This window comes from Ambystoma mexicanum, chromosome 5q (genome assembly GCF_040938575.1).
Source record: "Ambystoma mexicanum isolate Mex_15411 chromosome 5q, UKY_AmexF1_1, whole genome shotgun sequence".
Taxonomy (NCBI): domain Eukaryota; kingdom Metazoa; phylum Chordata; class Amphibia; order Caudata; family Ambystomatidae; genus Ambystoma; species Ambystoma mexicanum.
In genome coordinates this window covers 1,363,450,596-1,363,470,321 of record NC_090933.1, presented here as the reverse complement: position 1 = coordinate 1,363,470,321, position 19,726 = coordinate 1,363,450,596, and the positions used below count along the sequence as shown (strand labels likewise).

The following is a 19,726-nucleotide window of genomic DNA, read 5'->3' as shown; positions in this document are numbered from 1 at the left end:
GATGTCAAGTCAGGCAGGGATTAGTCATGCGGCAGACAGGGCAGGTTGCACGGATATCATATCAGGGCAGGGTTTGGCTCTGGGGCAGACAGGGCAGGGTGCAAGGGTGTCAAGTCAGGCAGGGATTTGCCCTGGGGCAGACAGAACACGTTGCAAGGATGTTATGTCAGGGCAGGGCCGGGATATCCCTGGGGCAGAGAGGGCAGGTTGCAAGGATGTCATGTCAGGGCAGGGATTGCCCCTGGGGCAGACTGGGAAGGGTACAAGGATGTCATGTCAGGGAAGGGATTGGCCCTAGGGTAGACAGTGCAGGTGCCAAAGATGTCAGGTCAGGGCAGGGATTGGCCCTGGGGCAGACAGGACAGGTTGCAAGGTTGTCATGTCAGGGAATGGATTGGCCCTGGGGCAGACAGGACAGGTTGCAAGGTTGTCAAGTCAGGTAGGGATCGGCCCTGGGACAGACTGGACAGATAGCAAGGATGTCATGTCAGGGCAGGGATTGGCCCTGGGGCAGACAATGCAGGTTGCAAGGATGTCAAGTCAGGGCAGGGATTGGCCCTGGGGTAGACAGGACAGGTTTCATGGATATCATGTCAGGGCAGGGATTGGCCCTGGGGCAGACATGGTAGGTTGCAAGGATGTCCTGTTAGGGCCGGGATTGGCCCTGCGGCAGACAGGGCAGGTTGCAAGGATGTCATATCAGGGCAGGGATTGGCCCTAGGGCAGACAGGGCAGGTTGCAAGGATGTCAAGTCAGGTAGGGATTAGCCCTGGGGCAGACAGGGCAGGTTGCAAGGATGTCATGTCAGGGCAGGGTTTGGCCCTGGGGCAGACAGGGCAGGGTGCAAGTATGTCAAGTCAGGTAGGGATTGGCCCTGGGGCAGACAGAGCACGTTGCAAGGATGTCGTGCTAGGGCAGGGTTTGGCCCTAGGGCAGACAGGGCAGGTTGCAAGGATGTCAAGTCAGGCAGGGATTAGCCCTGGGGCAGACAGGGCAGGTTGCAAGGATGTCGTGCTAGGGCAGTGTTTGGCCCTAGGGCAGACAGGGCAGGTTGCAAGGATGTCAAGTCAGGCAGGGATTAGCCCTGGGGCAGACACGGCAGGTTGCATGGATGTCATGTCAGCGCAGGGATTGGCCCTGGGGGAGACAGGGCAGGTCGCAAGGATTTCAAGTGAGGGCAGGGATTGGCCATGGGGCAGACAAGGTAGGTTGCAAGGATGTCATGTCAGGGCAGGGATTGGCCCTGGGGCAGACATGACTGGTTGCAAGGTTGTCAAGTCAGGCAGGGATCGGCCATGGGGCAGACAGGACAGGTAGCAAGGATGTCATGTCAGGGCAGGTATTGGCCCGGGGGCAAACAGGGAAGGGTGCAAGGATGTCATGTCAGGGAAGGGAATGGCACTAGGGCAGATAAGGCAGGTGCCAAAGATGTCAGTTCAGGGCAGGGATTGGCCCTGGGGCAGACAGGACAGGTTGCAAGGTTGTCATGTCAGGGAAGGATTGGCCCTGGGGCAGACATGACTGGTTGCAAGGTTGTCAAGTCAGGCAGGGATCGGCCATGGGGCAGACAGGACAGGTAGCAAGGATGTCATGTCAGGGCAGGTATTGGCCCGGGGGCAAACAGGGAAGGGTGCAAGGATGTCATGTCAGGGAAGGGAATGGCACTAGGGCAGACAAGGCAGGTGCCAAAGATGTCAGTTCAGGGCAGGGATTGGCCCTGGGGCAGACAGGACAGGTTGCAAGGTTGTCATGTCAGGGAAGGATTGGCCCTGGGGCAGACATGACTGGTTGCAAGGTTGTCAAGTCAGGCAGGGATCGGCCCTGGGGCAGACAGAGCACGTTGCAAGGATGTCGTGCTAGGGCAGGGTTTGGCCCTAGGGCAGACAGGGCAGGTTGCAAGGATGTCAAGTCAGGCATGGATTAGCCCTGGGGCAGACAGGGCAGGTTGCAAGGATGTCATGTCAGGGCAGGGTTTGGCCCTGGGGCAGACAGGGCAGGGTGCAAGGATGTCAAGCCAGGCAGGGATTTGCCCTGGGGCAGACAGAGCACGTTGCAAGGATGTTATGTCAGGGCAGGGCCGGGAAAGGCCCTGGGGCAGAGAGGGCAGGTTGCAAGGATGTCATGTCAGGGCAGGGATTTCCCCTGGGGCAGACAGGGAAGGGTGCAAGGATGGCATATCAGGGAAGGGATTGGCCCTAGGGCAGACAGGGCAGGTGTCAAAGATGTCAGGTCAGGGAAGGGATTAGCCCGGGGCAGACAGGACAGGTTGCAAGGTTGTCATGTCAGGGAAGGGATTGGCCCTGGGGCAGACAGGACAGGTTGCAAGGTTGTCAAGTCAGGCAGGGATCGGCCCTGGGGCAGACAGGACAGGTAGCAAGGATGTCAAGTCAGGGCAGGGATTGGCCCTGGGGAAGACACGGCAGGTTGCATGGATGTCATGTCAGCGCAGGGATTGGCCCTGGGGGAGACAGGGCAGGTCGCAAGGATTTCAAGTGAGGGCAGGGATTGGCCATGGGGCAGACAAGGTAGGTTGCAAGGATGTCATGTCAGGGCAGGGATTGGCCCTGGGGCAGACATGACTGGTTGCAAGGTTGTCAAGTCAGGCAGGGATCGGCCATGGGGCAGACAGGACAGGTAGCAAGGATGTCATGTCAGGGCAGGTATTGGCCCGGGGGCAAACAGGGAAGGGTGCAAGGATGTCATGTCAGGGAAGGGAATGGCACTAGGGCAGATAAGGCAGGTGCCAAAGATGTCAGTTCAGGGCAGGGATTGGCCCTGGGGCAGACAGGACAGGTTGCAATGTTGTCATGTCAGGGAAGGATTGGCCCTGGGGCAGACATGACTGGTTGCAAGGTTGTCAAGTCAGGCAGGGATCGGCCATGGGGCAGACAGGACAGGTAGCAAGGATGTCATGTCAGGGCAGGTATTGGCCCGGGGGCAAACAGGGAAGGGTGCAAGGATGTCATGTCAGGGAAGGGAATGGCACTAGGGCAGACAAGGCAGGTGCCAAAGATGTCAGTTCAGGGCAGGGATTGGCCCTGGGGCAGACAGGACAGGTTGCAAGGTTGTCATGTCAGGGAAGGATTGGCCCTGGGGCAGACATGACTGGTTGCAAGGTTGTCAAGTCAGGCAGGGATCGGCCCTGGGGCAGACAGAGCACGTTGCAAGGATGTCGTGCTAGGGCAGGGTTTGGCCCTAGGGCAGACAGGGCAGGTTGCAAGGATGTCAAGTCAGGCATGGATTAGCCCTGGGGCAGACAGGGCAGGTTGCAAGGATGTCATGTCAGGGCAGGGTTTGGCCCTGGGGCAGACAGGGCAGGGTGCAAGGATGTCAAGCCAGGCAGGGATTTGCCCTGGGGCAGACAGAGCACGTTGCAAGGATGTTATGTCAGGGCAGGGCCGGGAAAGGCCCTGGGGCAGAGAGGGCAGGTTGCAAGGATGTCATGTCAGGGCAGGGATTTCCCCTGGGGCAGACAGGGAAGGGTGCAAGGATGGCATATCAGGGAAGGGATTGGCCCTAGGGCAGACAGGGCAGGTGTCAAAGATGTCAGGTCAGGGAAGGGATTAGCCCGGGGCAGACAGGACAGGTTGCAAGGTTGTCATGTCAGGGAAGGGATTGGCCCTGGGGCAGACAGGACAGGTTGCAAGGTTGTCAAGTCAGGCAGGGATCGGCCCTGGGGCAGACAGGACAGGTAGCAAGGATGTCAAGTCAGGGCAGGGATTGGCCCTGGGGAAGACAGGGCAGGTTGCAAGGATGTCAAGTCAGGGCAGGGATTGTCCCTGGGGCATACAGTGCAGGTTTCAAGGATGTCATGCCAGGGCCGATTTGGCCCTGGGGCAGACAGGGTAGGTTGCAAGGATGGCGTGCCAGGGCAGGGGTTGGCCCTGGGGCAGACAGGGCAGGTTGCAAGGATGTCTTGTCTTTGCAGGGATTGACCCTGGGGCAGACAAGACAGGTTGCAAGGATGTCAAGTCAGGCAGGAATTGGCCCTGGGGCAGACAGGGCAGGTTGCAAGGATGTCATGTCAGGGCAGGGATTGGCCCTGGGGCAGACAGGTCAGGTGGCAAGGATGTGAAGTCAGGGCAGGGATTGACCCTGGGGCATAAACGGCAGGTTGGAAGGATGTCATGTCAGGGCCAGGATTGGCCCTGGGGCAGACAGGGCAGGTGGCACGGATGTCAAGTCAGGGCAGGGATTGGCCCTGGGGAAGGCAGGGCAGGTTGCAAGTATGGTATGTCAGGGCAGGGATTGGCACTGGGGCAGACACGGCAAGTTGCAAGGATGTCATGTCCGGGCAGGGATTGCCCTGGGGCAGACAGGACAGGTTTCAAGGATGTCACATCAGGCAGGGATTGGCCCTGGGGCAGACAGGGTAGGTTGCAAATATGTCATATCAGGGCCGGGATTGGCCCTGGGGCAGAGAGGACAGGTTGCAAAGATGTCATGTCAGGCAGGGATTGACCCTGGGGCAGACAGGGCAGGTTGCAAGGATGTCGTGCTAGGGCAGTGTTTGGCCCTAGGGCAGACAGGGCAGGTTGCAAGGATGTCAAGTCAGGCAGGGATTAGCCCTGGGGCAGACACGGCAGGTTGCATGGATGTCATGTCAGTGCAGGGATTGGCCCTGGGGGAGACAGGGCAGGTCGCAAGGATTTCAAGTGAGGGCAGGGATTGGCCCTGGGGCAGACAGGGCAGGTTGCAAGGATGTCTTGTCAGGGCAGGGATTGGCCCTGGGGCAGACATGACTGGTTGCAAGGTTGTCAAGTCAGGCAGGGATCGGCCCTGGGGCAGACAGGACAGGTAGCAAGGATGTCATGTCAGGGCAGGTATTGGCCCGGGGGCAAACAGGGAAGGGTGCAAGGATGTCATGTCAGGGAAGGGATTGGCACTAGGGCAGACAAGGCAGGTGCCAAAGATGTCAGTTCAGGGCAGGGATTGGCCCTGGGGCAGACAGGACAGGTTGCAAGGTTGTCATGTCAGGGAAGGATTGGCCCTGGGGCAGACATGACTGGTTGCAAGGTTGTCAAGTCAGGCAGGGATCGGCCTTGGGGCAGACAGGACAGGTAGCAAGGATGTCAGAGCAGGTATTGGCCCGGGGGCAAACAGGGCAGGTTGCAAAGATGTCAAGTCAGGGCAGGGATCGGCCCTGGGGCAGACAGGACAGGTTGCAAGGATGTCTTGTCAGGGCAGGGATTGGCCCTGGGGCAGACAGGACAGGTTGCAAGGATGTCAAGTCAGGCAGGAATTTGCCCTGGGGCAGATAGGGCAGGTTGCAAGGATGTCATGTCAGGGCAGGGATTGGCCCTGGGTCAGACAAGGCAGGTTGCAAGGATGTCAAGTCAGGGCAGGGATTGGCCCTGGGGCATACAGGGCAAGTTTCAATGATGTCATGTCAGGGCCGGGATTGGCCCAGGGGCAGACCGGGCAGATTGCAAGGATGTCTTGTCAGGGCAGGGATTGACCCTGGGGCAGACAGTGCAGGTTGCAAGGATGTCAAGTCAGGGCAGGGATTGGCCCGGGGCAGACAGGGCGGGTTGCGAGGATGTCATGTCAGGCAGGGATTGGCCCTGGGGCAGACAGGGCAGGTTGCAAGGATGTCAAGTCAGGGCAGGGATTGTCCCTGGGGCATACAGGGCAGGTTTCAAGGATGTCATGCCAGGGCCGATTGAGCCCTGGGGCATACAGGGTAGGTTGCAAGGATGTCGTGCCAGGGCAGGGATTGGTCCTGGGGCAGACAGGGCAGGTTGCAAGGATGTCTTGTCTTTGCAGGGAATGACCCTGGGGCAGACAAGACAGGTTGCAAGGATGTCAAATCAGGCAGGGATTGGCCCTGGGTCAGACAAGGCAGGTTGCAAGGATGTCAAGTCAGGGCAGGGATTGGCCCTGGGGCATACAGGGCAGGTTTCAAGGACGTCATGTCAGGGCCGGGATTGGCCCAGGGGCAGACCAGGCAGATTGCAAGGATGTCTTGTCAGGGCAGGGATTGACCCTGGGGCAGACAGGACAGGTTGCAAGGATGTCAAGTCAGGCAGGAATTGGCCCTGGGGCAGATAGGGCAGGTTGCAAGGATGTCAAGTCAGGCAGGAATTGGCCCTGGGGCAGATAGGGCAGGTTGCAAGGATGTCATGTCAGGGCAGGGATTGGCCCTGGGTCAGACAAGGCAGGTTGCAAGGATGTCAAGTCAGGGCAGGGATTGGCCCTGGGGCATACAGGGCACGTTTCAAGGATGTCATGTCAGGGCCGGGATTGGCCCAGGGGCAGACCGGGCAGATTGCAAGGATGTCTTGTCAGGGCAGGGATTGACCTTGGGGCAGACAGTGCAGGTTGCAAGGATGTCAAGTCAGGGCAGGGATTGGCCCGGGGCAGACAGGGCAGGTTGAAAGGATGTCATGTCAGGCAGGGATTGGCCCTGTAGCAGACAGGGCAGGTTGCAAGGATGTCAAGTCAGGGCAGGGATTGTCCCTGGGGCATACAGGGCAGGTTTCAAGGATGTCATGCCAGGGCCGATTGAGCCCTGGGGCATACAGGGTAGGTTGCAAGGATGTCGTGCCAGGGCAGGGATTGGCCCTGGGGCAGACAGGGCAGGTTGCAAGGATGTCTTGTCTTTGCAGGGATTGACCATGGGGCAGACAAGACAGGTTGCAAGGATGTCAAATCAGGCAGGGATTGGCCCTGGGTCAGACAAGGCAGGTTGCAAGGATGTCAAGTCAGGGCAGGGATTGGCCCTGGGGCATACAGGGCAGGTTTCAAGGACGTCATGTCAGGGCCGGGATTGGCCCAGGGGCAGACCCGGCAGATTGCAAGGATGTCTTGTCAGGGCAGGGATTGGCCCTGGGGCAGACAGGGCAGGTATCACCGATGTCAAGTCAGGGCAGGGATTGGCCCTGGGGAAGACAGGGCAGGTTGCAAGTATGTCATGTCAGGGCAGGGATTGGCACTGGGGCAGAAACGGCAAGTTGCAAGGATGTCATGTCAGGGCAGGGATTGGCCCTGGGGCAGACAGGACAGGTTGCAAGGATGTCACGTCAGGAAGGGATTGGCCCTGGGGCAGACAGGGCAGATTGCAAAGATGTCATGTCAGGGCCTGGATTGGCCATGGGGCAGAGAGGACAGGTTGCAAAGATGTCAAGTCAGGCAGGGATTGACCCTGGGGCAGACAGGGCAGGTTGCAAGGATGTCGTGCTAGGGCAGGGTTTGGCCGTAGGGCAGACAGGGCAGGTTGCAAGGATGTCAAGTCAGGCAGGGATTAGTCATGCGGCAGACAGGGCAGGTTGCACGGATATCATATCAGGGCAGGGTTTGGCTCTGGGGCAGACAGAGCAGGGTGCAAGGGTGTCAAGTCAGGCAGGGATTTGCCCTGGGGCAGACAGAACACGTTGCAAGGATGTTATGTCAGGGCAGGGCCGGGATATCCCTGGGGCAGAGAGGGCAGGTTGCAAGGATGTCATGTCAGGGCAGGGATTGCCCCTGGGGCAGACTGGGAAGGGTACAAGGATGTCATGTCAGGGAAGGGATTGGCCCTAGGGTAGACAGTGCAGGTGCCAAAGATGTCAGGTCAGGGCAGGGATTGGCCCTGGGGCAGACAGGACAGGTTGCAAGGTTGTCATGTCAGGGAATGGATTGGCCCTGGGGCAGACAGGACAGGTTGCAAGGTTGTCAAGTCAGGTAGGGATCGGCCCTGGGACAGACTGGACAGATAGCAAGGATGTCATGTCAGGGCAGGGATTGGCCCTGGGGCAGACAATGCAGGTTGCAAGGATGTCAAGTCAGGGCAGGGATTGGCCCTGGGGTAGACAGGACAGGTTTCAAGGATATCATGTCAGGGCAGGGATTGGCCCTGGGGCAGACATGGTAGGTTGCAAGGATGTCCTGTTAGGGCCGGGATTGGCCCTGCGGCAGACAGGGCAGGTTGCAAGGATGTCATTTCAGGGCAGGGATTGGCCCTAGGGCAGACAGGGCAGGTTGCAAGGATGTCAAGTCAGGTAGGGATTAGCCCTGGGGCAGACAGGGCAGGTTGCAAGGATGTCATGTCAGGGCAGGGTTTGGCCCTGGGGCAGACAGGGCAGGGTGCAAGTATGTCAAGTCAGGTAGGGATTGGCCCTGGGGCAGACAGAGCACGTTGCAAGGATGTCGTGCTAGGGCAGGGTTTGGCCCTAGGGCAGACAGGGCAGGTTGCAAGGATGTCAAGTCAGGCAGGGATTAGCCCTGGGGCAGACAGGGCAGGTTGCAAGGATGTCGTGCTAGGGCAGTGTTTGGCCCTAGGGCAGACAGGGCAGGTTGCAAGGATGTCAAGTCAGGCAGGGATTAGCCCTGGGGCAGACACGGCAGGTTGCATGGATGTCATGTCAGCGCAGGGATTGGCCCTGGGGGAGACAGGGCAGGTCGCAAGGATTTCAAGTGAGGGCAGGGATTGGCCATGGGGCAGACAAGGTAGGTTGCAAGGATGTCATGTCAGGGCAGGGATTGGCCCTGGGGCAGACATGACTGGTTGCAAGGTTGTCAAGTCAGGCAGGGATCGGCCATGGGGCAGACAGGACAGGTAGCAAGGATGTCATGTCAGGGCAGGTATTGGCCCGGGGGCAAACAGGGAAGGGTGCAAGGATGTCATGTCAGGGAAGGGAATGGCACTAGGGCAGACAAGGCAGGTGCCAAAGATGTCAGTTCAGGGCAGGGATTGGCCCTGGGGCAGACAGGACAGGTTGCAAGGTTGTCATGTCAGGGAAGGATTGGCCCTGGGGCAGACATGACTGGTTGCAAGGTTGTCAAGTCAGGCAGGGATCGGCCTTGGGGCAGACAGGACAGGTAGCAAGGATGTCAGGGCAGGTATTGGCCCGGGGGCAAACATGGCAGGTTGCAAGGATGTCAAGTCAGGGCAGGGATTGGCCCTGGGGCAGACAGGACAGGTTGCAAGGGTATCATGTTAGGGCAGGGATTGGCCTTGGGGCAGACAAGGTAGGTTTCAAGGATGTCATACCAGGGCAGGGATTGGCCCTGGGGCAGACAGGGCAGGTTGCAAGGATGTCTTGTCAGGGCAGGGATTGGCCCAGGGGCAGACCGGGCAGATTGCAAGGATGTCTTGTCAGGGCAGGGATTGACCCTGGGGCAGACAGTGCAGGTTGCAAGGATGTCAAGTCAGGGCAGGGATTGGCCCGGGGCAGACAGGGCAGGTTGCAAGGATGTCATGTCAGGCAGCGATTGGCCCTGGGGCAGACAGGGCAGGTTGCAAGGATGTCAAGTCAGGGCAGGGATTGTCCCTGGGGCATACAGGGCAGGTTTCAAGGATGTCATGCCAGGGCCGATTGAGCCCTGGGGCATACAGGGTAGGTTGCAAGGATGTCGTGCCAGGGCAGTGATTGGTCCTGGGGCAGACAGGGCAGGTTGCAAGGATGTCTTGTCTTTGCAGGGATTGACCCTGGGGCAGACAAGACAGGTTGCAAGGATGTCAAATCAGGCAGGGATTGGCCCTGGGTCAGACAAGGCAGGTTGCAAGGATGTCAAGTCAGGGCAGGGATTGGCCCTGGGGCATACAGGGCAGGTTTCAAGGACGTCATGTCAGGACCGGGATTGGCCCAGGGGCAGACCGGGCAGATTGCAAGGATGTCTTGTCAGGGCAGGGATTGACCCTGGGGCAGACAGTGCAGGTTGCAAGGATGTCAAGTCAGGGCAGGGATTGGCCCTGGGGCAGATAGGGCAGGTTGCAAGGATGCCATGTCAGGCAGGAATTGGCCCTGGGGCAGATAGGGCAGGTTGCAAGGATGTCATGTCAGGGCAGGGATTGGCCCTGGGTCAGACAAGGCAGGTTGCAAGGATGTCAAGTCAGGACAGGGATTGGCCCTGGGGCATACAGGGCAAGTTTCAAGGATGTCATGTCAGGGCCGGGATTGGCCCAGGGGCAGACCGGGCAGATTGCAAGGATGTCTTGTCAGGGCAGGGATTGACCCTGGGGCAGACAGTGCAGGTTGCAAGGATGTCAAGTCAGGGCAGGGATTGGCCCGGGGCAGACAGGGCAGGTTGCAAGGATGTCATGTCAGGCAGGGATTGGCCCTGGGGCAGACAGGGCAGGTTGCAAGGATGTCAAGTCAGGGCAGGGATTGTCCCTGGGGCATACACGGCAGGTTTCAAGGATGTTATGCCAGGGCCGATTGAGCCCTGGGGCATACAGGGTAGGTTGCAAGGATGTCGTGCCAGGGCAGGGATTGGCCCTGGGGCAGACAGGGCAGGTTGCAAGGATGTCTTGTCTTTGCAGGGATTGACCATGGGGCAGACAAGACAGGTTGCAAGGATGTCAAATCAGGCAGGGATTGGCCCTGGGTCAGACAAGGCAGGTTGCAAGGATGTCAAGTCAGGGCAGGGATTGGCCCTGGGGCATACAGGGCAGGTTTCAAGGACGTCATGTCAGGGCCGGGATTGGCCCAGGGGCAGACCGGGCAGATTGCAAGGATGTCTTGTCAGGGCAGGGATTGACCCTGGGGCAGACAGGACAGGTTGCGAGGATGTCAAGTCAGGCAGGAATTGGCCCTGGGGCAGACAGGGCAGGTTGCAAGGATGTCATGTGAGGGCAGGGATTGGCCCTGGGGCAGACAGGGCAGGTTGCAAGGATGTGAAGTCAGGGCAGGCATTGGCCCTGGGGCCTACACGGCAGGTTGGAAGGATGTCATGTTAGGGCAGGGATTGGCCCTGGGGCAGACAGGGCAGGTATCACAGATGTCAAGTCAGGGCAGGGATTGGCCCTGGGGAAGACAGGGCAGGTTGCAAGTATGTCATGTCAGGGCAGGGATTGGCACTGGGGCAGAAACGGCAAGTTGCAAGGATGTCATGTCAGGGCAGGGATTGGCCTGGGACTGGGGCAGACAGGACGGGTTGCAAGGATGTCAAATCAGGCAGGGATTGGCCCTGGGTCAGACAAGGCAGGTTGCAAGGATGTCAAGTCAGGGCAGGGATTGGCCCTGGGGCATACAGGGCAGGTTTCAAGGACGTCATGTCAGGACCGGGATTGGCCCAGGGGCAGACCGGGCAGATTGCAACGATGTCTTGTCAGGGCAGGGATTGACCCTGGGGCAGACAGTGCAGGTTGCAAGGATGTCAAGTCAGGGCAGGGATTGGCCCTGGGGCAGATAGGGCAGGTTGCAAGGATGCCAAGTCAGGCAGGAATTGGCCCTGGGGCAGATAGGGCAGGTTGCAAGGATGTCATGTCAGGGCAGGGATTGGCCCTGGGTCAGACAAGGCAGGTTGCAAGGATGTCAAGTCAGGACAGGGATTGGCCCTGGGGCATACAGGGCAAGTTTCAAGGAAGTCATGTCAGGGCCGGGATTGGCCCAGGGGCAGACCGGGCAGATTGCAAGGATGTCTTGTCAGGGCAGGGATTGACCTTGGGGCAGACAGTGCAGGTTGCAAGGATGTCAAGTCAGGGCAGGGATTGGCCCGGGGCAGACAGGGCAGGTTGCAAGGATGTCATGTCAGGCAGGGATTGGCCCTGGGGCAGACAGGGCAGGTTGCAAGGATGTCAAGTCAGGGCAGGGATTGTCCCTGGGGCATACAGGGCAGGTTTCAAGGATGTCATGCCAGGGCCGATTGAGCCCTGGGGCATACAGGGTAGGTTGCAAGGATGTCGTGCCAGGGCAGGGATTGGCCCTGGGGCAGACAGGGCAGGTTGCAAGGATGTCTTGTCTTTGCAGGGATTGACCATGGGGCAGACAAGACAGGTTGCAAGGATGTCAAATCAGGCAGGGATTGGCCCTGGGTCAGACAAGGCAGGTTGCAATGATGTCAAGTCAGGGCAGGGATTGGCCCTGGGGCATACAGGGCAGGTTTCAAGGACGTCATATCAGGGCCGGGATTGGCCCAGGGGCAGACCGGGCAGATTGCAAGGATGTCTTGTCAGGGCAAATATTGACCCTGGGGCAGACAGGACAGGTTGCAAGGATGTCAAGTCAGGCAGGAATTGGCCCTGGGGCAGACAGGGCAGGTTGCAAGGATGTCATGTGAGGGCAGGGATTGGCCCTGGGGCAGACAGGACAGGTTGCAAGGATGTGAAGTCAGGGCAGGCATTGGCCCTGGGGCATACACGGCAGGTTGGAAGGATGTCATGTTAGGGCAGGGATTGGCCCTGGGGCAGACAGGGCAGGTATCACAGATGTCAAGTCAGGGCAGGGATTGGCCCTGGGGAAGACAGGGCAGGTTGCAAGTATGTCATGTCAGGGCAGGGATTGGCACTGGGGCAGAAACGGCAAGTTGCAAGGATGTCATGTCAGGGCAGGGATTGGCCCTGGGGCAGACAGGACGGGTTGCAAGGATGTCACGTCAGGCAGGGATTGGCCCTGGGGCAGACAGGGCAGATTGCAAAGATGTCATGTCAGGGCCTGGATTGGCCATGGGGCAGAGAGGACAGGTTGCAAAGATGTCAAGTCAGGCAGGGATTGACCCTGGGGCAGACAGGGCAGGTTACAAGGATGTCGTGCTAGGGCAGGGTTTGGCCCTAGGGCAGACAGGGCAGGTTGCAAGGATGTCAAGTCAGGCAGGAATTAGTCGTGGGGCAGACAGGGCAGGTTGCACGGATATCATATCAGGGCAGGGTTTGGCTCTGGGGCAGACAGGGCAGGGTGCAAGGATGTCAAGTCAGGCAGGGATTTGCCCTGGGGCAGACAGAGCACGTTGCAAGGATGTTATGTCAGGGCAGGGCCGGGATATCCCTGGGGCAGAGAGGGCAGGTTGCAAGGATGTCATGTCAGGGCAGGGATTGCCCCTGGGGCAGACTGGGAAGGGTACAAGGATGTCATGTCAGGGAAGGGATTGGCCCTAGGGTAGACAGTGCAGGTGCCAAAGATGTCAGGTCAGGGCAGGGATTGGCCCTGGGGCAGACAGGACAGGTTGCAAGGTTGTCATGTCAGGGAAGGGATTGGCCCTGGGGCAGACAGGACAGGTTGCAAGGTTGTCAAGTCAGGCAGGGATCGGCCCTGGGACAGACAGGACAGATAGCAAGGATGTCATGTCAGGGCAGGGATTGGCCCTGGGGCAGACAATGCAGGTTGCAAGGATGTCAAGTCAGGGCAGGGATTGGCCCTGGGGTAGACAGGACAGGTTTCAAGGATATCATGTCAGGGCAGGGATTGGCCCTGGGGCAGACATGGTAGGTTGCAAGGATGTCCTGTTAGGGCCGGGATTGGCCCTGCGGCAGACAGGGCAGGTTGCAAGGATGTCATATCAGGGCAAGGATTGGCCCTAGGGAAGACAGGGCAGGTTGCAAGGATGTCAAGTCAGGCAGGGATTAGCCCTGGGGCAGACAGGGCAGGTTGCAAGGATGTCATGTCAGGGCAGGGTTTGGCCCTGGGGCAGACAGGGCAGGGTGCAAGTATGTCAAGTCAGGTAGGGATTGGCCCTGGGGCAGACAGAGCACGTTGCAAGGATGTCGTGCTAGGGCAGGGTTTGGCCCTAGGGCAGACAGGGCAGGTTGCAAGGATGTCAAGTCAGGCAGGGATTAGCCCTGGGGCAGACAGGGCAGGTTGCAAGGATGTCATGTCAGGGCAGGGTTTGTCCCTGGGACAGACAGGGCAGGGTGCAAGGATGTCAAGCCAGGCAGGGATTTGCCCTGGGGCAGACAGAGCACGTTGCAAGGATGTTATGTCAGGGCAGGGCCGGGAAAGGCCCTGGGGCAGAGAGGGCAGGTTGCAAGGATGTCATGTCAGGGCAGGGATTGCCCCTGGGGCAGACAGGGAAGGGTGCAGGGATGGCATATCAGGGAAGGGATTGGCCCTAGGGCAGACAGGGCAGGTGTCAAAGATGTCAGGTCAGGGAAGGGATTAGCCCGGGGCAGACAGGACAGGTTGCAAGGTTGTCATGTCAGGGAAGGGATTGGCCCTGGGGCAGACAGGACAGGTTGCAAGGTTGTCAAGTCAGGCGGGGATCGGCCCTGGGGCAGACAGGACAGGTAGCAAGGATGTCAAGTCAGGGCAGGGATTGGCCCTGGGGAAGACAGGGCAGGTTGCAAGGATGTCAAGTCAGGGCAGGGATTGTCCCTGGGGCATACAGGGCAGGTTTCAAGGATGTCATGCCAGGGCCGATTTGGCCCTGGGGCAGACAGGGTAGGTTGCAAGGATGGCGTGCCAGGGCAGGGGTTGGCCCTGGGGCAGACAGGGCACGTTGCAAGGATGTCTTGTCTTTGCAGGGATTGACCCTGGGGCAGACAAGACAGGTTGCAAGGATGTCAAGTCAGGCAGGAATTGGCCCTGGGGCAGACAGGGCAGGTTGCAAGGATGTCATGTCAGGGCAGGGATTGGCCCTGGGGCAGACAGGTTAGGTGGCAAGGATGTGAAGTCAGGGCAGGGATTGACCCTGGGGCATACATGGGAGGTTGGAAGGATGTCATGTCAGGGCCAGGATTGGCCTTGGGGCAGACAGGGCAGGTGACACGGATGTCAAGTCAGGGCAGGGATTGGCCCTGGGGAAGACAGGGCAGGTTGCAAGTATGGTATGTCAGGGCAGGGATTGGCACTGGGGCATACACGGCAAGTTGCAAGGATGTCATGTCCGGGCAGGGATTGCCCTGGGGCAGACAGGACAGGTTTCAAGGATGTCACATCAGCCAGGGATTGGCCCTGGGGCAGACAGGGTAGGTTGCAAATATGTCATATCAGGGCCGGGATTGGTCCTGGGGCAGAGAGGACAGGTTGCAAAGATGTCATGTCAGGCAGGGATTGACCCTGGGGCAGACAGGGCAGGTTGCAAGGATATCAGGCTAGGGCAGGGTTTGGCCCTAGGGTAGACAGGGCAGGTTGCAAGGATGTCAAGTCAGGCAGGGATTAGCCCTGGGGCAGACACGGCAGGTTGCATGGATGTCATGTCAGCGCAGGGATTGGCCCTGGGGGAGACAGGGCAGGTTGCAAGGATTTCAAGTGAGGGCAGGGATTGGCCCTGGGGCAGACAGGGCAGGTTGCAAGGATGTCATGCCAGGGCAGGGATTGGCCCTGGGGCAGACATGACTGGTTGCAAGGTTGTCAAGTCAGGCAGGGATCGGCCCTGGGGCAGACAGGACAGGTAGCAAGGATGTCATGTCAGGGCAGGGATTGGCCCTGGGGCAGACAGGGCAGGTTGCAAGGATGTGAAGTCAGGGCAGGCATTGGCCCTGGGGCATACACGGCAGGTTGGAAGGATGTCATGTTAGGGCCAGAATTGGCCCTGGGGCAGACAGGGCAGGTATCACAGATGTCAAGTCAGGGCAGGGATTGGCCCTGGGGAAGACAGGGCAGGTTGCAAGTATGTCATGTCAGGGCAGGGATTGGCACTGGGGCAGAAACGGCAAGTTGCAAGGATGTCATGTCAGGGCAGGGATTGGCCCTGGGGCAGACAGGACAGATTGCAAGGATGTCACGTCAGGCAGGGATTGGCCCTGGGGCAGACAGGGCAGATTGCAAAGATGTCATGTCAGGGCCTGGATTGGCCATGGGGCAGAGAGGACAGGTTGCAAAGATGTCAAGTCAGGCAGGGATTGACCCTGGGGCAGACAGGGCAGGTTGCAAGGATGTCGTGCTAGGGCAGGGTTTGGCCCTAGGGCAGACAGGGCAGGTTGCAAGGATGTCAAGCCAGGCAGGGATTTGCCCTGGGGCAGACAGAGCACGTTGCAAGGATGTTATGTCAGGGCAGGGCCGGGAAAGGCCCTGGGGCAGAGAGGGCAGGTTGCAAGGATGTCATGTCAGGGCAGGGATTGCCCCTAGTGCAGACAGGGAAGGGTGCAAGGATGGCATATCAGGGAAGGGATTGGCCGTAGGGCAGACAGGGCAGGTGTCAAAGATGTCAGGTCAGGGAAGGGATTAGCCCGGGGCAGACAGGACAGGTTGCAAGGTTGTCATGTCAGGGAAGGGATTGGCCCTGGGGCAGACAGGACAGGTTGCAAGGTTGTCAAGTCAGGTAGGGATCGGCCCTGGGACAGACAGGATAGATAGCAAGGATGTCATGTCAGGGCAGGGATTGGCCCTGGGGCAGACAATGCAGGTTGCAAGGATGTCAAGTCAGGGCAGGGATTGGCCCTGGGGTAGACAGGACAGGTTTCAAGGATATCATGTCAGGGCAGGGATTGGCCCTGGGGCAGACATGGTAGGTTGCAAGGATGTCCTGTTAGGGCCGGGATTGGCCCTGTGGCAGACAGGGCAGGTTGCAAGGATGTTATATCAGGGCAGGGATTGGCCCTAAGGCAGACAGGGCAGGTTGCAAGGATGTCAAGTCAGGCAGGGATTAGCCCTGGGGCAGACAGGGCAGGTTGCAAGGATGTCAAGTCAGGCAGGAATTGGCCCTAGGGCAGACGGGGCAGGTTGCAAGGATGTCATGTGAGGGCAGGGATTGGCCCTGGGGCAGAAAGGGCAGGTTGCAAGGATGTGAAGTCAGGGCAGGCATTGGCCCTGGGGCATACACGGCAGGTTGGAAGGATGTCATGTTAGGGCCAGGATTGGCTCTGGGGCAGACAGGGCAGGTATCACAGATGTCAAGTCAGGGCAGGGATTGGCCCTGGGGAAGACAGGGCAGGTTGCAAGTATGTCATGTCAGGGCAGGGATTGGCACTGGGGCAGAAACGGCAAGTTGCAAGGATGTCATGTCAGGGCAGGGATTGGCCCTGGGGCAGACAGGACAGGTTGCAAGGATGTCACGTCAGGCAGGGATTGGCCCTGGGGCAGACAGGGCAGATTGCAAAGAAGTCATGTCAGGGCCTGGATTGGCCATGGGGCAGAGAGGACAGGTTGCAAAGATGTCAAGTCAGGCAGGGATTGACCCTGGGGCAGACAGGGCACGTTGCAAGGATGTTGTGCTAGGGCAGGGTTTGGCCCTAGGGCAGACAGGGCAGGTTGCAAGGATGTCAAGTCAGGCACGGAGTAGTCCTGGGGCACACAGGGCAGGTTGCACGGATATCATATCAGGGCAGGGTTCGGCCCTGGGGCAGACAGGCAGGGTGCAAGGATGTCAAGTCAGGCAGGGATTTGCCCTGGGGCAGACAGAGCACGTTGCAAGGATGTTATGTCAGGGCAGGGCCGGGATATCCCTGGGGCAGAGAGGGCAGGTTGCAAGGATGTCATGTCAGGGCAGGGATTACCCCTGGGGCAGACTGGGAAGGGTACAAGGATGTCATGTCAGGGAAGGGATTGGCCCTAGGGTAGACAGTGCAGGTGCCAAAGATGTCAGGTCAGGGCAGGGATTGGCCCTGGGGCAGAAAGGACAGGTTGCAAGGTTGTCATGTCAGGGAAGAGATTGGCCCTGGGGCAGACAGGACAGGTTGCAAGGTTGTCAAGTCAGGCAGGGATCGGCCCTGGGACAGACAGGATAGATAGCAAGGATGTCATGTCAGGGCAGGGATTGGCCCTGGGGCAGACAATGCAGGTTGCAATGATGTCAAGTCAGGGCAGGGATTGGCCCTGGGGTAGACAGGACAGGTTTCAAGGATATCATGTCAGGGCAGGGATTGGCCCTGGGGCAGACATGGTAGGTTGCAAGGATGTCCTGTTAGGGCCGGGATTGGCCCTGCGGCAGACAGGGCAGGTTGCAAGGATGTTATATCAGGGCAGGGATTGGCCCTAAGGCAGACAGGGCAGGTTGCAAGGATGTCAAGTCAGGCAGGGATTAGCCCTGGGGCAGACAGGGCAGGTTGCAAGGATGTCATGTCAGGGCAGGGTTTGGCCCTGGGGCAGACAGGGCAGGGTGCAAGTATGTGAAGTCAGGTAGGGATTGGCCCTGGGTCAGACAGAGCACATTGCAAGGATGTCGTGCTAGGGCAGGGTTTGTCCCTAGGGCAGACAGGGCAGGTTGCAAGGATGTCAAGTCAGGCAGGGATTGGCCCTGGGGCAGACAGGGCAGGTTGCAAGGATGTCATGTCAGGGCAGGGTTTGTCCCTGGGGCAGACAGGGCAGGGTGCAAGGATGTCAAGCCAGGCAGGGATTTGCCCTGGGGCAGACAGAGCACGTTGCAAGGATGTTATGTCAGGGCAGGGCCGGGAAAGGCCCTGGGGCAGAGAGGGCAGGTTGCAAGGATGTCATGTCAGGGCAGGGATTGCCCCTGGGGCAGACAGGGAAGGGTGCAAGGATGGCATATCAGGGAAGGGATTGGCCCTAGGGCAGACAGGGCAGGTGTCAAAGATGTCAGGTCAGGGAAGGGATTAGCCCGGGGCAGACAGGACATGTTGTAATGTTGTCATGTTAGGGAAGGGATTGGCCCTGGGGCAGACAGGACAGGTTGCAAGGTTGTCAAGTCAGGCAGGGATCGGCCCTGGGGCAGACACGACAGGTAGCAAGGATGTCAAGTCAGGGCAGGGATTGGCCCTGGGGAAGACAGGGCAGGTTGCAAGGATGTCAAGTCAGGGCAGGGATTGGCCCTGGGGTAGACAGGACAGGTTTCAAGGATATCATGTCAGGGCAGGGATTGGCCCTGGGCAGACATGGTAGGTTGCAAGGATGTCATGTTAGGGCCGGGATTGGCCCTGCGGCAGACAGGGCAGGTTGCAAGGATGTCATATCAGGGCAGGGATTGGCCCTGAGGCAGACATGGCAGGTTGCAAGGATGTCATGTCAGGTCTGGGATTGGCCCTGGGGCAGACAGGGCATGTTGCAAGGATTTCATGTCAGGGCAGGGATTGGCCCTGGGGCAGACAAGACAGGTTGCAAGGATGTCACGTCAGGCATGGATTGGCCCTGGGGCAGACAGGGCAGGTTGCAAAGATATCATGTCAGGGCCTGGATTGGCCCTGTGGCAGAGAGGACAGGTTGCAAAGATGTCAAGTCAGGCAGTGATTGACCCTGGGGCATACAGGGCAGGTTGCAAGGATGTCGTGCTAGGGCACGGTTTGGCCCTAGGGCAGACAGGGCAGGTTACAAGGATGTCAAGTCCGGCAAGGATTATCCCTGGGACAGACAGGGCAGGTTGCACGGACGTCATGTCAGGGCAGGGATTGGCCCTGGGGGAGACAGGGCAGGTTGCAAGGATTTCGAGTGAGGGCAGGGATTGGCCCTGGGGCAGACAGGGCAGGTTGCAAGGATGTCATGTCAGGGCAGGGATTGGCTCTGGGGCAGACAGGGCAGGGTGCAAGGATGTCAAGTCAGGCAGGTATTGGCCTTGGGGCAGACAGTGCACGTTGCTAGGATGTTATGTCAGGGCAGGGCCGGGATAGGCCCTGGGGCAGAGAGGGCAGGTTGCAAGGATGTCATGTCAGGGCAGGGATTGCCCTTGCGGCAGACAGGGAAGGGTGCAAGGATGTCATGTCAGGGAAGGGTTTGGCCCTAGGGCAGACAGGGCAGGTGCTAAAGATGTCAGGTCAGGGCAGGGATTGGCCCTGGGGAAGACAGGACAGGTTGCAAGGTTGTCATGTCAGGGAAGGGATTGGCCCTGGGACAGACAGGACAGGTAGCAAGGCTGTCATGTCAGGGCAGGGATTGTATCTGGGGCAGACAGGGCAGGTTGCAAGGATGTCAAGTCAGGGCAGGCTTTGGCCCTGGGGTAGACAGGACAGGTTTCAAGTATATCATGTCAGGGAAGGGATTGGCCCTGGGGCAGACATGGTAGGTTGCAAGGATGTCATGTTAGGGCCGGGATTGGCCCTGTGGCAGACAGGGCAGGTTGCAAGGATGTCATATCAGGGCAGGTATTGGCCCTGAGGCAGACAGGGCAGGTTGCAAGGTTGTCATGTCAGGGCCAGGATTGTCCATGGGGCAGACAGGACAGGTTGCAAGGATATCATGTCAGGGCAGGGTCGGGATTGGCC

General features: G+C 59.2%; 1 protein-coding gene across 1 annotated transcript in view; it reads left to right on the top strand.

The window, feature by feature from the left end:
• Positions 1-19,726, top strand: part of LOC138498726 (fish-egg lectin-like) — a 567,060-nt gene that overhangs the window by 246,807 nt on the left and 300,527 nt on the right. The gene's annotated exons all lie outside the window — the stretch shown is intronic.